Raw genomic sequence first — 16,977 nt, forward strand, 5'->3', positions numbered from 1 at the left:
CCATACTGCCTTCTTCCTGGTAGGCTGATTTCTACCTGAACACCTACATTTTGACACCAACATGCTGAACTTTGACTCCCCACTTACATGCAGGTAAGCTGTTTGTGGGCTCCTTTCCTTCTGAGCAGAGCTAGGAAGACCCCCATATCCTCACATGCCTATCAGTAATCTGCATTGAAAGTTTTGCAAGGTAACATCCTGCATCACTCGAAATTGAATTCCGGCCTGCCAATCAGAGAAGCAAATGCACCTATAACCTTTGCAAGCAATTAAATCGACTGCCCTTCCTAACTTTGGCAATTTCTCCAAGACTTCAATCTCAAAAATTTAGTAATTACTTCTGTTGGCCTTTATTCTGCCATGAGCTTGAGATAGCAAGTTTCACTATCAATGTGTGTCAGAATCAGTTACTAAAAAGAAGTCTCTTTTAAAAAGAGATTCAATGAAAACAATCATGCTCTTGCTTTTTCCTTTTGGCAGCACAGAAAAGTCTTTACAACTAAGATCTGGCTTCTGTGACCTCCACACTCTCTGAGCCTTTTGTCAATCTTGTTTGCTAGCTTCTTTATTCTCATTTTAGACAGGTTTGAGTTTCCCTTTGCCTTTGGATTTTAAGGACAGTATTTCTTTACATACACAGATTATTTTCAAGTGGAAAATTTGTTCCTTGAATCTAGACAAAAAATAATTCTACAGTACTCCATATTTTTCAACAAACCAGTCACTTAGGAACATCTTACCAACTCACAGCTGCTACATACACACAGAAATGTAATGAGGCCCATAGACAGTGGGCAAGATAACAAGGGACGTATTTTTTTCCTTGGACAAAATGTTTTGCATCTGGACTAGAAAAAGTTAGACTTCACACTGATATACCCAAAGTAGTGCACTTAACATTTACACAAATCCTGCAACCAAAGTTGGCAACTAAGAGTTTGCAAACACAAGTACAATTCCTAATGAAAGCCAGAAAAGGAGGATTCATATGCTGGAAAATCATGAATATTATGTCTTTATGGACTATTTAAAATATTACCTTACCTATAAATACACCAATTACATTAGTCCATGAAAGTAACTGAAACAAAGGAAGAAAAGCTATTATCCTCTAATTTATCATATTAGTAAGCAAGCCACATTGGGAGTGGAAACCATTCAATTCATAAAACAGAAGGACAAACCTCTGTACCTTCACTAGTGTCTTTGAAAACAGAAATACCATAACTAAACACAGGAAAGGGAACTAGAATACAGTATGCTAGAAATGCCTAATAAAATGCCTTCCTGCATGAGGAAGTGTAATGGTGCAGTGGTCTACATGCATGCAGAGATATGACTTGTGTTGATCCACATGTGTGTGTGAAAGTACACAAATAAATGCCTAATTTGAGTTCAGAATCAGAGGCAGCCAGGGTCAAGTGAGCATTTTAAAAATTGCTATTCTTGGTGCTCCATTTGAGAGTCATTAAAGGATTACAGCTTTAGGACAGGCCCCTCCTGCCCTCTGAAATCAGGCACCTTCATTGCCCATTATTAACTCTTGTAACCAAAAACTGAGGTATTTCCAAAAAAAACCTGTTAGTCACTTCTGGGAACAACGACCTGATGAAAGAATAAAGCAAGCCAAATGCAGCTTGTAAACAGGGAGCTACTTGTAATGTTAGTGTGAGTCATTATTATTATTTTGTTTTCTTGTTATTCTCATCCAGTCAAAGCCATTCTCTTCAATTAAGGAGGCATATTTGGTCTTGGAGATACAGCAACATTCAGTCATATTAGATAACGACTTGAGATCTGTAAAAACCTAGGAGGTTTCTCTAGAAGCTTGCACTGGGTTCTTGGCCCATTAACTTGCTGGATGAACACAATGGAAGCTGCCCAAGAAGGAGCAGCACAAGAGAGGAGAGGCAAGTCCCAATGAAATGGTGATGATCAATATGCTGTGCTCATTAATCTCCTGAGAAGCTGTGTATAAGAGTAGGAAACACTGCTAAGTTTCAGATTCACGACTGGTAGAAAAATGAAGTGATACAGTTAAAATATTTAGGATCACAAAGAAAATCAATTGTGAAATCGAGTGCAATTACTGAGCAGACACTCATTACTGTTAATGCCCTGCAAGTGTTAACTTGGGACATGTCATTATTACTGTTCTGTGTTATATCTCAGATATTGAGCTTTTGTCAATTCAAAGACACATTGCTTATTTCAGCTGACTAAGGCAATTCCCATCTCCCCTTCCATTCCCCTCAATATACCTGCAGGTGGAAGGCCACACTGCGTTAAATCTTCATCATCCATTTTTAACTGCTGTTGGCAGCAACTATTCCATTTGATCAAGTTCATTGCATAGTGGAGGGATCAGCTTCTGTTCTTAAGTGAGCTATTTGACTGTTCTGACTTCTGAGTGGTATGAATTGCTGCTTTACCATCTGCTGATGTTTGGAGCATTGTGCTCCCAAACAAAACTTTGTTAGTACTGGCTGGTTGCTGCTAACTTGTCCACAGCACCCTGAACAGGCCTTTGAGTGTTGACAGGATTCTTCATGGGAACCTATAACCTAAGCATTTGAAAGGGTGCTGCAGCCCCAATTTAAAAATTACAGGCATGCAGGAGGACAGAGCTTTAACTGTTACACATTGGAGATGCAAGACAGTAATGAATATCTGAAATCCAAAATGAGCATAGAACGAGTGGGCTTCCACACCGGGGACACACCATTGCTTGGCCTTACTTAAAGTTTGGAAACAAATTTCTTAGAGATTTTAAACCTGTCTGTACAGATGCAGAGACTCGCAAAAGTGCTCACCACAAAGAGACTGTTTAATAGTATAGTCTAATTTTTTCATGGTACATTTTCTTCTTGCCACCCTACAATTCTAACAATTAAAAATCTATGGTAATTTTAGGTAATAGTCTCAACTCCTTCTTCCTCCTCCTCCCTTCAGTCCTCCTGTCACTCTGCATAAATTCCCGAGATGAAGGAAGCTCTGCCCTGAGCTTTGGGAACACAAGATCAGAGCTCATTCTCATCTTGTCCTGTAGGCTGTCACCATCCTGGACTCACCACTGAGCAGCACTGGCTGCAACCCAGCCCTCTTGGAGCAGTTGGCATGTGACTTGTGTGCTCCTACCTGCCTACAGAAGGGATAGATCCTCATGTCCGCAGTTTTCCTGGAGAGAAATCCAGTAACAGCAGCACAAAGCCATCATAACACGTGGCTTGCCCAGGAACATCCTTCTATTTGAATAAATGGAATAGTGGAACAAAGGAACAGAAAGGGGAGTAGAAATATGAGTTATTTCTACCGTATCATTTTCAACATGCAGCAGGGGATTTTTGTTTGTTTTGTTTTTAAATAAAGGGCACTAACTTATTTTGGAGTGTAAAAAAGAGACACCGTAGCAGAAACTTCAATAAAAAAACCAAACACGATAAATCTGGCTTACCTCCCACAAACACAAAGCAAACTGTCATTAAGTTAGCCCTCTATGCATAGAATTGAAGTTGAGCCCAGTCTCTCTCCTTTTTTCACACAGGATTAGGTGATAAGTTAGCCAGAAACAATCAAGAAGAGCTCCAAAACTATTCCTTATATGGCAGATATTTTTGAAAGCTCCGTTCTGTCACTGATTTTGGCAGTTGTGAAGAGAATCTGTCCCATTTTTCCATATCATCCTTTTCCTTACAGTACGCTGACTTTGAGGGGGTGCAGCTCTCCTGACATCATTACACACCCTGGAAGTCAAGGCATTATGCCAAGGCCTACATCTTTACCATTTCTGCAGTTCCCCTAGTATGACGATATAAAAAAAAAAAAAGAAAGCCTCATAAGCAGTCCAAAATTACAGACAGCTCCCAACTGAATAAATATTAAAAAAAACAACTGACATCAAAACCTACTCAACAGGAGGGAAATGTATGTAGTGACATGCTGCAGTTGCTAAACTAAACTTCTGCTATCCTTAGTGCTGACTCACCACATTCTGGCTGCAGGATCCAATATACATAAAGATGCTTGAGTGTCTAGAGATGTCCCTAATGCAGTCAAGTGCCTCACTGCACAAATCCATCACCTAGATCTGAGATAAAAATCTGTGTTCTTGAGTCCTTAAGAAGGTGGCTGATACCCTTCAGGGGGTCAAGACAGCTATTAGGAGAAGAGTGGAAAATAACAGGCATTAAACAGGGCTTTTTGTTGCTAAGGGCAAGTGAGGTCATATCAAGACTGAGCTGCAGAAAATTATGAATTTGTCCAACTTTCTCATCTTCTGTCTTCCCTGGACTGAAAGCCACGTTCTCTTACTTGTATCCTTCTTCACCCCAAACCAGCAATCAGACACTTCTCAGCAAACAGCCAGAGGCCTGGGTAACAGAGGCAGCAGCTGGGGGACAGCAGGGACATCTGCCCCTTGCTGCTGTCATTCCAGCACTGCTCCAAGCCAGAGGCATCAAGGCGCAACAGAGACCTCATATGTTGCAAGTAAGATCTCATCTCAGGTTAGACAGATAAAAGACAGGCAAGGAACAGCAGAGTATTCAGCTATAACGAAGCCAAATGAAAATACATTTATGTCCAAATTAGTATGCTTCCTAAATTATGGAGTGAAGGTCACTTAACAGATCCTGGAGTGGGATGAAACTCTGGATAAAAATAGGATGGCATTGTCACTGTATTTATCACAGCTAGGTTCAGATCAGTTTCATCCTTTATGTCTTTGCTATGTTTTGCTATCTAAGCATATGATTACCAAGATAAAGCTTATTTAATCTACCTGAAGAAGTTTATAAATACTACAAATCATCAGATGAAGGCTTTAGAAACAAAGCAATATACAAATCTCACCCTTTCTGCTACACAGTTTATTCTTCTGCATAATAAACTATCCACAGACACATATATATACAGCAATAATCATATTTCACTAGAGAGCTCTCTCTACAGTCAGTACCCATAGAGTCACTTACAAAGAAATGCATGGACCATTATTCCAATTCTGGACAGTAGGTATAAATGAGAGTTTGACATTGCAGATATGTATCAGTAGGGTGAAAGTAGAGAAAAAATGAACCATGTAAGAGGGATCACGAGAGACCAGTAATTACAACTTGCTGGCATTGAATGGAACTAGACCAGCTAGCAGGATCAAGGCTTCCTACCCAGGCTCCTGCCCATCACATCCATGTTTACAGGAGGGTAAGAGTTACCTTATTCACCCTTCCTCAGAAGACTTTTTTTGTATTACATAGGCAGAGATGGCAGAGATTATTCTCACAGAAAACACATGAAGTAATATTGGAACTGTCAGAGCCCACAGGCAAGAACAGATTTGTCAAAATATCACAGCAGCCTCTTCTGCCACAAAGCTGACTTGGGGATTCACCCACTCCATCTGCTACACAATTAGAGGATCAGGGGTCAGCATAAGCCAAAATGAAGGGGGAGAGAAGGGATGACATAGTCCTCACTCTGTAGTCTGTAACAGCTCTGCCTTCTACTTGCAGACACACAACCAGAAGATGTGGGCTAAGAAAGAAAAAGAAGCACATCATAATTTCCCTACATTCTCTTTTCTTCTCACTTTTAGAAGTATACTTGAGAATGAAATAAACTCCTAACAGCTATATCCACACCACTGTTCTTACGGATCCAGAGCCCATACAGGGACTGCTGTCCTCTGACTAGAAGGACCAGCAAGGCCACAGAGGTTCTGCTCTGCTGTCTTCCAGGAGATGGACCATACCTTGGAACAGCATCTTTAGCTGTAGACAACAGTGGTATTAAATGCTTCTTTAAGTGCTGCTTCTCCATGAGGCTGAAAGCAGAGATCCTTGAATGGAGGAATGTTTGCAGACCATACTGTTTGCAAGCTGTCCAGGAAATGAGTCTTTCCTATAAAAAACAATGTTCAAACGACAAGCCAAGATGTTCAGGATCTCTCCTAAGTCATTTGATTTCTTACGAATGTTATCTATCCTTACCTCTCACTGATCTGCGTATCTAGCCCTTGCATTCTACAAATGTAGTTACAATGGTGTTTGAATGTTGAGTGCATTATATACATCTAAAGTGTTTCAGAAACAAGTCTCTGCCTCACTCTTTATCATCTAATTAAAAAAGAGGTTTTCTAGTTCCACACCACTATTTTGAAAAACATAACACAGAACATGGCATATATTGCAAAAAAGAAGAAATCTTTTTGTGTCCAAGTAGCGAGGATATGCACACAAAACTTAGGTTATTGCAGCCTAAGTGAATTCTTCTGCAGTTTGTAAAACCACAGTATGAAAAATATTGATATAAGAAGGGAGGGCTGAGCCTCCCTAACATTTTCATGTATTTAATTTTGGATGATAAGAACATCCCTAGGAAAAGCTCATCCAGTAATGAAATCTGAAATGAAAAATGACCACCCAGAAGTAAAAGTTGTCATACACAATTAATGAATTCATTCAGCCAGCCAATAAATCAAACCAGCAAACCAGACTCTCTTAATCATGCAGAGAAACATTTTTCAGTGCTGCTTATATTGTACTTTGCTCAAGGCCTACATTACCAATTGGTTGTTTCTTTAATTCTTAACCATTTATAATATAGTTACTTAAAATTTAAGTGTCATTCAAGAATACTGTTTAAGAATATATTGTTCTTTCCAGGTTTCTAATTCTGAATGAAATTAATATCTGAAGATTTAGTTTATGGGTCAAAAACACCTGTGAGTATTCAGCAAGTTATTAGTGCATGGATAACTTTAACTTTCCAGAAAGGGTCCTAGCTCTTCCCTTTGTGGGTCAAACTTGGTACCAACAGATATCAGACATTCAAAAAGTTACCACTGCCTGAAGCTCTCATGCTTTCTTTCCATCAGGGACCCATGGGGCCCTTGGGTTACAGACTCAAGGATAACTGTTTAAAGTTTTGTCAAAGACACTTTGAAAATTTTCACTTACTATTCAATATTATGTGCAACAATGGACTAAAAAGAAACTAACTCTGGAAAAGCTCAAAGCAAGAGACTATTGAGAGAATAAACAGCAGCTTGACTGAAGGCTGAAAAACTGAGTCAAACTTCCTTTGCCTTTCAGTTGCTAGTGTCTTTTTCCCCAAAGCTCATGTACTACTCCCAATAGTTCCCTCATCTTTCTCCAGTTTTCATAAAATAATTAGGAGCATCCAGATACTACTTCTGTTGAACTTTGTAACTGCGTGCTTCAGTGCAGGAGCTACGTGCGCTCTTCACAGAAACCCATCATAGTATTTAGGTAGAAGAGGCAAAAGCCAAGACTGTTCTCCTAGTAAGACTGGATTCTCTGCAAGCTCTGAACAATGCTCGCACTGAAAACTTTTGAAATCTAGAGGGTCACTGAAGGACAAAGCTGCCTGACACTCCCTGGTCTTCTCATTTCTACCACACTCCTTCATGCTGAAATCACGTTTATTGTTTTGCTTTTTTCCCTTTGGATACAACTTCTACACACCTGTGACCTAAACTAGCACCAACTGAGCACAAAGGACTGTGCTGACTCTCCAGGCCTTTTCCAACAGCAGGATCTAGCTAGTGCCAATTTCTAGTGCCAGCTTGGTAATGAAAGGTCATACAAATACCTCTCTTTCAGATTTCCACTTTCTCAAGGAGGGCTGTGAGGACAGCCCCTACAAGGTGACTCATGATCAAAACCCTGCCTCCAATTACAATTATTGCAGCTATTATTCCTGAGTGAACTTATTAATCGAAATCTCTGCACAGCAAGATCTTTAATTTGACATAAATCCTTTCAAGTCACCTCCAAACCTGGGAATAAAACCAATTTCCTCCTCCCAACAGTTTCAACAATAGCTAACTCCTTCCCTACATCCAACAAAATGCACGTGTACTCTGATTTGTAATTGATATACTATTTCTGAGCCAAATATTCAAAAGGTAGTTTCTACATGCACGCATACACTGCTGCAATCAAGTCTTTAGTCCACACTTACCCAACATTTATCATTACTGCATACCAGCACCTACAAATCCAAACATGAACCAGGACCCTACCACATTAGGCTCTGTACAAATACAGGAAAATAAATGCATGCTCTCTGCCCCAAGAAGCCCACAAATAAGAAGTCAACTATAAAGGGGACATATCTTTACCTGAGCACAAAATCATCTGTACTGGGTACACTCAGGGTATGTGAACCAAGTGAGCAAAATCAGGTCTAAATGCACACACAGCACCCTGGTGCTTCTTTAAAAATCTTGCCTGTGATATTACTGACAGATTTTGGCCTGAAGACATAAACACAGATTTGGAAACAAAAAATTTTCCACATATCTTAAAACGGATAAGTCAATAGACCCACAACAAAAACATGAAATAGCAGCAAGGCAACTTTGCATATACTGGACAAACCTCTGATACTCATCAGTTAAGACGAAACACAAAAATAGCTTCTCCCTTTTCTAATTAAAACTTCTCCTGGGAGGATTTTGAATGGCATCTTGGAGCATTGTGCCTGGCTGCTGCTAGCTATGTTTGGCCCTGCAGATCAGCAAGGCAGTAGACAGGAGAGCAGGAAAAGTCCACTAAAGGCCAAAGTACTGCTTTTGCTCAAAAAAGCCCTAACATCCTCAATTCATCCATCTCCATACCAGAACAGTAGGAATTAAAAGTGATGAAATATAATTGGGGGTGGAGAGAGGGAGGGAAACCCCCAACAATGATTATTGTGTAAAACATTATGTTAGGCAAGTCAACAAGCTTGCTGCTCCAGTAGAATTTGCCCTGCATATTTTGACCCTAGCAATGGTTGCAGAATTGTAGACAGCCTGCTCCCCACATCGTAAGTAGAGACAATGATCTGCCCTTATCCTAGGTGCAGCTGTTCTCCAGAATGCCTTAAGTATAACCAAATCCACCTACATCTGCCTTGGAGTTCACAGCAGAAAATATCAGTTGTCCCTCAGGACACCATGACTTTGCTGGGAGGACACAGTCTGCTACCCCTTGCAGCCACACAATGCTGTTCATCTGTTTCTTAGACAAGCTGCCTCCTTTAGGCAATACACCTAGGAGTGACATGCAACAGCAGAAACACTTATTTGCAGGCATCACTTTGCCCTGAGAAGAATAAGACCCTGAAGGAAGAACAGAGATTACATTTTGTATTTTCCAGCTAGCATATTAATTTTGCAGGTCCTCTCATGCTACCAGCAATGCTCAGAATCCATTGCTTATGCCACGTTGTGGGGCTATGCTTCTGCCATCTTCTGGCAATCCACCCCCCCTACGACAGTATGATGGAGAGGGCTAGGACATGGGCATCCCAGTGAACACAGACAGTCACTACACAAAAGAGCTGAAAAAGCAGCAAATAAGGGACAGGTAGAGGGACAAGTTTTATCTGTGACTTGACCTGAAACTCAGAGACATGTTTTTTATTCCTGGCATTCCTGTTGAACTACTAAAAGGTGACACAGGCAGATCTCATCCTCTTTCCATGCCTCAGTTTCCCCACTGCTCAAAGGTGTGTGCATGAACATAAAGCAAGAAGGAGAAAAAAAACGTGTTGAAGTATAAACTGGTTTTGGACATACCTAGTGTGAAAATGCTGTTTTCCACTTCTGGATTACAATCCCACTGTTCAAGTAAACTTTGGAGCTACTTGTTTTGGGAAGTCTTCGAGCTGAAAGAGGTCTGGGACTTTCAAAGGTCTTATTTTCTCACTCTTAGCTTTTTCGCTGGAAAGACATCTAGAATACAGAAAGTCAGGATTTTCCTTTTGAACAGTGCACAGTCAGCCCAAACCACATAGCTCCTTTTGTACACCTCCAGGCCAAAGCCTGTCCAGAAATTTTCCATGAAAACCTTATTTTGGAAAGATTAGACTAAAAGTTTGGAGTTGACAAATAGACATCCTTCCCCGTGAAGCCCCCAAAGGAGATTATGTATCATTATCTCCATTTTACAAATGAAAAGGGGAGAAATACATGATGGAGGTCACTTGCCTCATGTCAGCTAACATACTAGTGACAGCACCAGGAACAGGATCTACCTCTCCCATATCTCAGCCTGGTGTTTATCCAGGTGTTGTGGGGTTAACCCAAGTGTTGTGGTTTGGTTTTTTGGGGTTTTTGGTTTGTTTGTGGTTTTTTGTTTTTGTTTTTGTTTTTTTAAAAAACAACACAACCTTTCTAAAGATCTGCATAATTCCACTGCTGCTTCAGATACCATCCCTCTCACCTCTTTTGGTTGCTGGTGCCTCAGAGCTTAACAGAACTGCCACGTGCACCCAGGTTTTGGCAGCAGGGCAGCCGCTGTAAGGAGAGGCGGCTGGGGGCTGCCTCATGCTGGACCCAGCCGGTTCCAGCCAGTTCCTCAGTGGCCCCACCACAGGGCACCGCCCAGCCTGTCAGTGGAGCTGGGAACACCTCAGCAAAAACGTTCTCTGGAAAGGGCACGACGCCGCACAGACAGCAAGGAGAGAGGGGAAAAGTGTGAGGAACAGCCCTGCTGGCAGTCAGGCCGGAGAGGGAAGAGAGGCAGAGAGGGCTTTGGCTGCCGGAGAAGGGATCCCCCTTCCTGCCACCTGGGAAGGTGTGAGGAGGAGGGAGGGTGGAGAGGGACTGTCATGGCTGGCCGCAGCCCCACTCACCAACACCCTGTGCCTCCCGGGGCAGAGGAGTTGGGAATAAAGGAGCAAAATGGAGCCTGGGCTAAAAAGGGGTGGGGGGAGATGGTTTAGTTTTTGCCTTTGTTTTTCTCACCATCAAACTCTATTTTTATTGGCAATTAATTACATTAATATTCCATTGCCTATACATTAAATAAGCCAAGTCTGTTTTACTCGTGACAGTAATTGGCAAGTGATCTCCTCGTCTTTATCTCAAGCCACAAGCTCTTTCATCTTATTTTCTCCCGCTGTGCTGTTGAGGAGGGGGAGGCAGAGAGCAGCTGGATGGGCGGCTGGCAGCCAACCTGGGTCAACCCACCAGATCAAGTTAGCCTGGTTTGCAGGCGTGCATGTCAGGAATAAAGAAAAACACAAAAAAACCCACCTCTGTCAAAGGCATTCCCTTTCATATTGGGCACAAAAAGCTTACTGCATGGCCAGTTTTGTTATCTGTGTACAGGAACCACAAGGCCAAGGAGATTATCTTAAATTTAAAACTCTACTTACACCTGTCTATAAAGCAGAAAGAAGCTGGAATTATACTAATAATCTGAAGAGACACTGAGCATTGTCACAGAATCAATGACTTCCCCATCAGACCACCTACTGCCATATTATCAAATACTGCAGTTCATTTCTCCCCGCCAGCCTCCACACCCACCCAATAAATAGAAAATAATTTCCAGAGCAAGACACTGTAACACACCACACACAGACTAGTGGTACCTACACTAAACATGATTTCACACTAGAGAAAGTCATCTTGCCAGCTTATTATTTTTGGCACAAATTGGTTTTTGATTTAGTCATGCTGAGAAAGCACAAGGAAACAAAGAAAAGCAAGAGTTCTCAAAAATTAATTAATTAGTTCCTAATGGAGAGCAAAAGTCTTCCTCTAAATTTAAAACCACCATTAAATGCTAATAACAAAGAGATGGGCGCAGTTACCTTTTGAGTGCAAGCTTTCCATGTGATGGGATTTAAGGAACATCAGATACCGGACAGGCCAGTAATCTATAGGGTGGGAGAAGATGGAGAGGCTGGACTGTAGTGTTATAAACTGCTAAGAAGAGAAGTTGTGAGTATTTGTGGATTTCTCCCCTTGCACACTGTGTTGGCTTTGTGTGGCAAGGTTTTGGTAGCAGAGGGGGCGGGGCTACAGGGGTGGCTTCTGTGAGAAGCTGCTAGAAGCTTCCCCCGTGTCTGACAGAGCCAATGCTAGCCGGCTCCAAGATGGACCCGCCGCTGGCCAAGGCCAAGTCAATCAGCGCCTCTGTGATAACATATTTAAGAAGAAAAAAAAAACAGTTAGAGAGAGCTTTTGCAGCCAGAGAGAGGAGTGAGAAGATGTAAGAAACTCTGCAGACACCAAGGTCAGTAAAGAAGGAGGGGGAGGAGGAGCTCCAGGCGCCGGAGCAGAGATCCCCCTGCAGCCCGTGGTGAAGGCCATGGTGAAGCAGGCTGTCCCCCTGCAGCCCATGGAGGAAGGATGAGGGGGTGTAGAGATTCCACCTGCAGCCCATGGAGGACCCCACGCCGGAGCAGGTGGAGGCACCTGAAGGAGGCTGTGACTCTGTGGGAAGCCCATGCTGGAGCAAGCTCCTGGCAGGACCTGTGGACCCGTGGAGAGAGGAGCCCACGCCAGAGCAGGTTTGCTGGCAGGACTTGTGACCCCGTGGGGGACCCACGCTGGAGCAGTTTACTCCTGAAGGTCTGCACCCCATGGAAGAGACCACGCTGGAGCAGTTCGTGAAGGACTGTAGCCCGTGAGAGGGACTCCATGCTGGAGCAGGGGAACGATTAAAAGGAGTCCTCCCCCTGAGGATGAAGAAGCGGCAGAAACAACGTGTGATGAACTGACCGTAACCCCCATTCCCCATCCCCCTGTGCCGCTGAGGGGGGGCAGAGGTTGAAGCTGGGGTGGGGGGAGGTGTTTTAAGATTTGGTTTTATTTCTCATTCCTTTACTCTGTTTTGCTTAGTAATAAATTAGATGAATTTCCTCTCTAAGTTCAGTCTGTTTTGCTCGTGACGATAATTAGTGAGTGATCTCTCCCTGTTCTTATCTCGACCCATAAGCTTTTCGTTGTACTTTTTCTCCCCTGTCTAGTGAATGAGGGGAGTGATAGAGCAGCTCTGATGAGCACCTGGCCCCCAGCCAGGGTCAACCCACCACACACACCTAATAAAAAAGCTCCTGGCTCAGTGTGCTCTGCTCACCCGAGTTGGTTTGCACGTGTGCAAGATTGTGAACTGTCATGAAATCCCAGCTCCCATGATGAGTAGGGTGGACAGAAAGACCAAACGACTTGAGTTTATATTCAATGATATTGTCAAGTTTTCTTTTGCAAAACCGTGTTAACAAGAAAAAAAGAAAAGAAAAAAATAATCACTGGCCTTTTCTGTAAGAAGGAAAGTGCAGGATAGTGTATTCTTACTAAAAGATGTCCCTTAGAAGCACATTAAGTTACATTGATCATAGAATGTGATCAAAAGCCCCCTCAAGTTTCTTAGAGTGTCACTGAGAATATCTTCACTGTTATTGATCCCACTGGAAGACTTTTTTTTTTTAACATGAATTTAAATATCAGGTGACATGGCTCTTTGTTGGTTATCTGAGGTATGCAGTACTTATTTACAATACAGAAACAGATCTCTCTAGAAAAATACAGAAGTTAGAAATGCAAATTACTTAGCTGTTTATTAATATTTTTTATTCTATAGAGGGCAACACACAACTAATTTGCAATCTTAAAAAGAAAAGGCTAAGGACAGTCTGCGCTTACAATTTTTATGTCAGTGATCAATGTTTAGCTTACTTTCCTTATAAATATGGTATCAAAGTGATATTATCCAAGGATTTTAAGCACCATAAAAACTCTGCTATGATGAAGTACTTCATCATAGTCCTAACTAGACAGGTCAGAATATTAAATATATTTTGTTAGAACAGGAGATGAAAGCAAGGGAAAGTTTAGGGGCATCTCTCCCCCATGCCGTACAACCACATCTGTGCTTCACAGTGCAGCGTAGGGCAGGAACGGACAAATGAGCACCAGCACAGGCATGTACATTCACACAACATTAAGCAGCCCCCAAGGGAGGTATCTGCTTAGTTCCAAAGCAGGAGAATTGGGCATCCCAGTGCATCTCACCAGGGCTCATTAGGGCTCATTAACTCCTGGAGATAGCTTCAGCAACAGCCTGAGCATCCCACAACTGTACTTTATTACATGGTGTGACACACTGATACTGATTCAGCTACAGCCAGGAGTGGAGATCACTTGCTTCCTGCTAAGCATTCTTTTTCCAGGGTAAAAAAAGTCTTTAGGGCCAAAGCTTTCTGCTGTTTATATGGCATCAACATGCACTTCTCCGTGACTAGAGCTTACAGGGACTTTGCCACACCGCTCATTAACAGGATAGTTTACACCAGAACACAAACTGGCAAGAGGTACTTTCCAAGTTTGCTCTGAAATATAATTTCAGAGAAACCAAAGGAGTGTAGAAATGCAAAGGTCAAGTAACCTAATACTAAAGAGAGACTTGGACTGCTCTGTCTAACAAGAACAGGCTGAACAGATCCTTCACAAGCTTCCTCCAAACACCCATAGACTCAAAGGACAGAATAAAGCTGGGCTTAATCTTTGACACTCTGAGCAGAAGACACTAGCATTCGTGTGCATAAATGACTGAGAAAGCAAACTGGTAACAGAAACCAGCTAAAAAAGCGCATAACAACAGCTAGTTGAGTGGCAAGAAAAAGAGCAAGAACTACTTGTCACATGGACAACAACGCAACATAAGATCTCCAGGAGTGCTAAAACCAGCTTTGAGCAGTGGCTTCAAAACACACTGCTCCCTAGTTGGTTTTGCCTTCCATGAATCCCTAAGCAAAACAGTTACTTATATTCTTTCTTCACTAAAATAAAACTTAGCACTTTTCCTGCGATTGCATCACAATAAAAAAATCCAAACACTAATCACGTGACAGTACTGAATGTCATTTCTCCCATCACAGAGCTTCTGTACTTGGAGGACAAAAACAAGCCCCACAAGTGAAGGGGAAGACTGTTCATTTATCAGTCTGCACTACCACATCCCCTGACCTATTTTACTACTAAAAATAGTCCCTCTTAGGTCACTGCTGCAAATTGAATTCTGCTGCTTCATTGCCCACTGCAATCTCATGGAACTGCATGCTGCCTACACACAAAACACTAAGTAGGTTAACTTATTCACTGCCAGGGATGCAGCCAGGCTTCTCATATGGATAAAAAGACAGACAAATTATTTTGCCTAAAATGAGTAAAATGTTTTCTGCAATGCAGTTTAAGCCCAAATCCAATTACTTATATCTCATTGTGAATATCAACATATAAATGCTTGGCTTGGCTTCCCATTTGCCCATACTTACAATATGGTTTTCAATATTTTTCTTGCAAAATATGTTTTCAAAGGCATTCAATGTTACAAGTGATGGAATAGCAGCCCTAACAACCTCTAATGACAAAACACGTAACAGGAACAACAGCCAAGTCTTTCTCATTAAGCCCCTTCACTAAGATAAGTTTAGGAAGGAATGAGACAAGAGGGAATAAGTCAAAATGTTCCAAGTTAAAAAGACAACACTTTCTTTCAAAAGGCCAAGACTCTGTATTTGTAAGTCTCAATCCAATGCATCTCATGATTACCACACCATGAAGCGAGCTGGCAAACGTAGACCCAACAGACACAAGCACAAAGAGAGAGGATGAGGAAGGCATGAATTTGACAGAGCAAGAACTTATTAGAGGATCCTAAGCAGGAGACTGAAATAGGTATTATCGACCACTTCATGCTTAATACCGAACAAACATATAGAATATTTTATGTCCTTGCTATTTTGAGCTAGACAGAATAAGACTAGTGTAAGCATGTTTCCCTGAGCTATTATTGCATCTTCATTTCATTATTTCAGTAGCTTCCCAATCTTAAACACACACGCTCAAAAACCAAACACAAAGATCAAAGACGACTGACTGACTTCATGTCAGCTTTTTGCTTAAATCACTGCAAATTTTGTTGGGAATTTCTTAGTATGCAGCAGATGCACACAGAGCTGAACCATTCAAACTATTTGTGGCCTCATTGACCTAACTTTATTGTTATTTAGGTATGAAATCAAGTTTCTCACTTCCTGCTATTCTAAAGATAACATCTGCCAAATCTGGGCTTTCGTGTCAGAAAATCCAGTGTCTTCAGAGGACAAAACAGTCTCAGCTCTGCCTGAGTTTCAGCTGGTGTTGTTTACAGAGATGCTGGAGGCACTGTGGGTCACTGCTTGTGTGAGAAACCCACATCCTCCCCAGCTGAAAAAGATGAGATGAAATACATGCAGCCCATCACTGCAAGGAGAATCACAGAGCCTCCTATCAAAGATATATGAAGCATGCTCACAGAATGAAGAGGGAACCAGCCTTGCCAGCCAGGTGCAACTTCCTATATTTTTTGAAGTCACAGAATACACACTGCAAAGCAGCCTGGGTCTGTGTCTTGGATAATCCTGAGCTCCAGATTTTCAACATCTTGCTAGGGCTGGACTATAGATTTTAAAAAAAATAAAAAATATTATTTTCTTATTTCTAGCTAGTAGATCAAGGTGAGGTTGGTCTATTGATATATATTTTTCAAAGATATATTACCCACATCAGTATCATCAAGTCATAGCATGCAGGTGACACATCGGAGATGCCCGGTGTATGTGGACAGTTGTTCTTAAATGAACATGTTCTTTTCTGAAAGGCCTGTTAGTCACCAGAATGCAAGAGAGATGGCTATTAAGTTATTTACAAAATCAAGACATGGAGTCCTCATTACTTGTTGTGAGAATAAGCATGTTTCACAGTTTTAGCCTACATAACTAATGAGTCCTCTCAATAGGATATTCTTTTAGAATAGAAACTAAATTCTCTGAGATACTATAGCAGTAACTGCCTTTTTATTTCCTATGAGATTGAGAGTTAAGTTGGAACACTTTTAATGCTGTCACTGCACTTCAAACATATATGACTTCATTCTCTTTTTGAACCCTCCCAGTAATACTTCTGCTGTGTAGCACCTTCCTCTATTAGAAATCCCATTTATAGAAATAAGACTACTCTCAGAGATACAATCAAAATACTCTGAGGTCACATGATAGATGATTCAACAGGTCAGATAACTAACAGGAATGTCATCTAAGTTGGCATTAGCAAGATAATGCACTCAAGCAATGATGCTCAATACAAGTGGAAATAAACTACTTGCACCACTCTTCTGCAATCATAGTATGTGA

General features: G+C 41.6%; 1 protein-coding gene across 9 annotated transcripts in view; it reads right to left on the reverse strand.

Annotated features, from left to right (window-relative positions):
* SERGEF (secretion regulating guanine nucleotide exchange factor) overlaps positions 1 to 16,977 on the reverse strand; it is a 167,821-nt gene that overhangs the window by 31,519 nt on the left and 119,325 nt on the right. For 2 of the 9 annotated variants that reach the window (XR_008577213.1, XR_008577212.1), the window contains exon 12: positions 9,587 to 9,742. The exons of the other annotated variants lie outside the window; for them this stretch is intronic. The gene's annotated coding sequence lies outside the window, so the exon portion shown is untranslated. The remainder of the gene's footprint in view (positions 1 to 9,586; positions 9,743 to 16,977) is intronic. 9 annotated transcript variants of the gene reach the window in all.

The sequence above is a fragment of the Grus americana genome, chromosome 5 (assembly GCF_028858705.1).
Source record: "Grus americana isolate bGruAme1 chromosome 5, bGruAme1.mat, whole genome shotgun sequence".
Lineage (NCBI taxonomy): Eukaryota > Metazoa > Chordata > Aves > Gruiformes > Gruidae > Grus > Grus americana.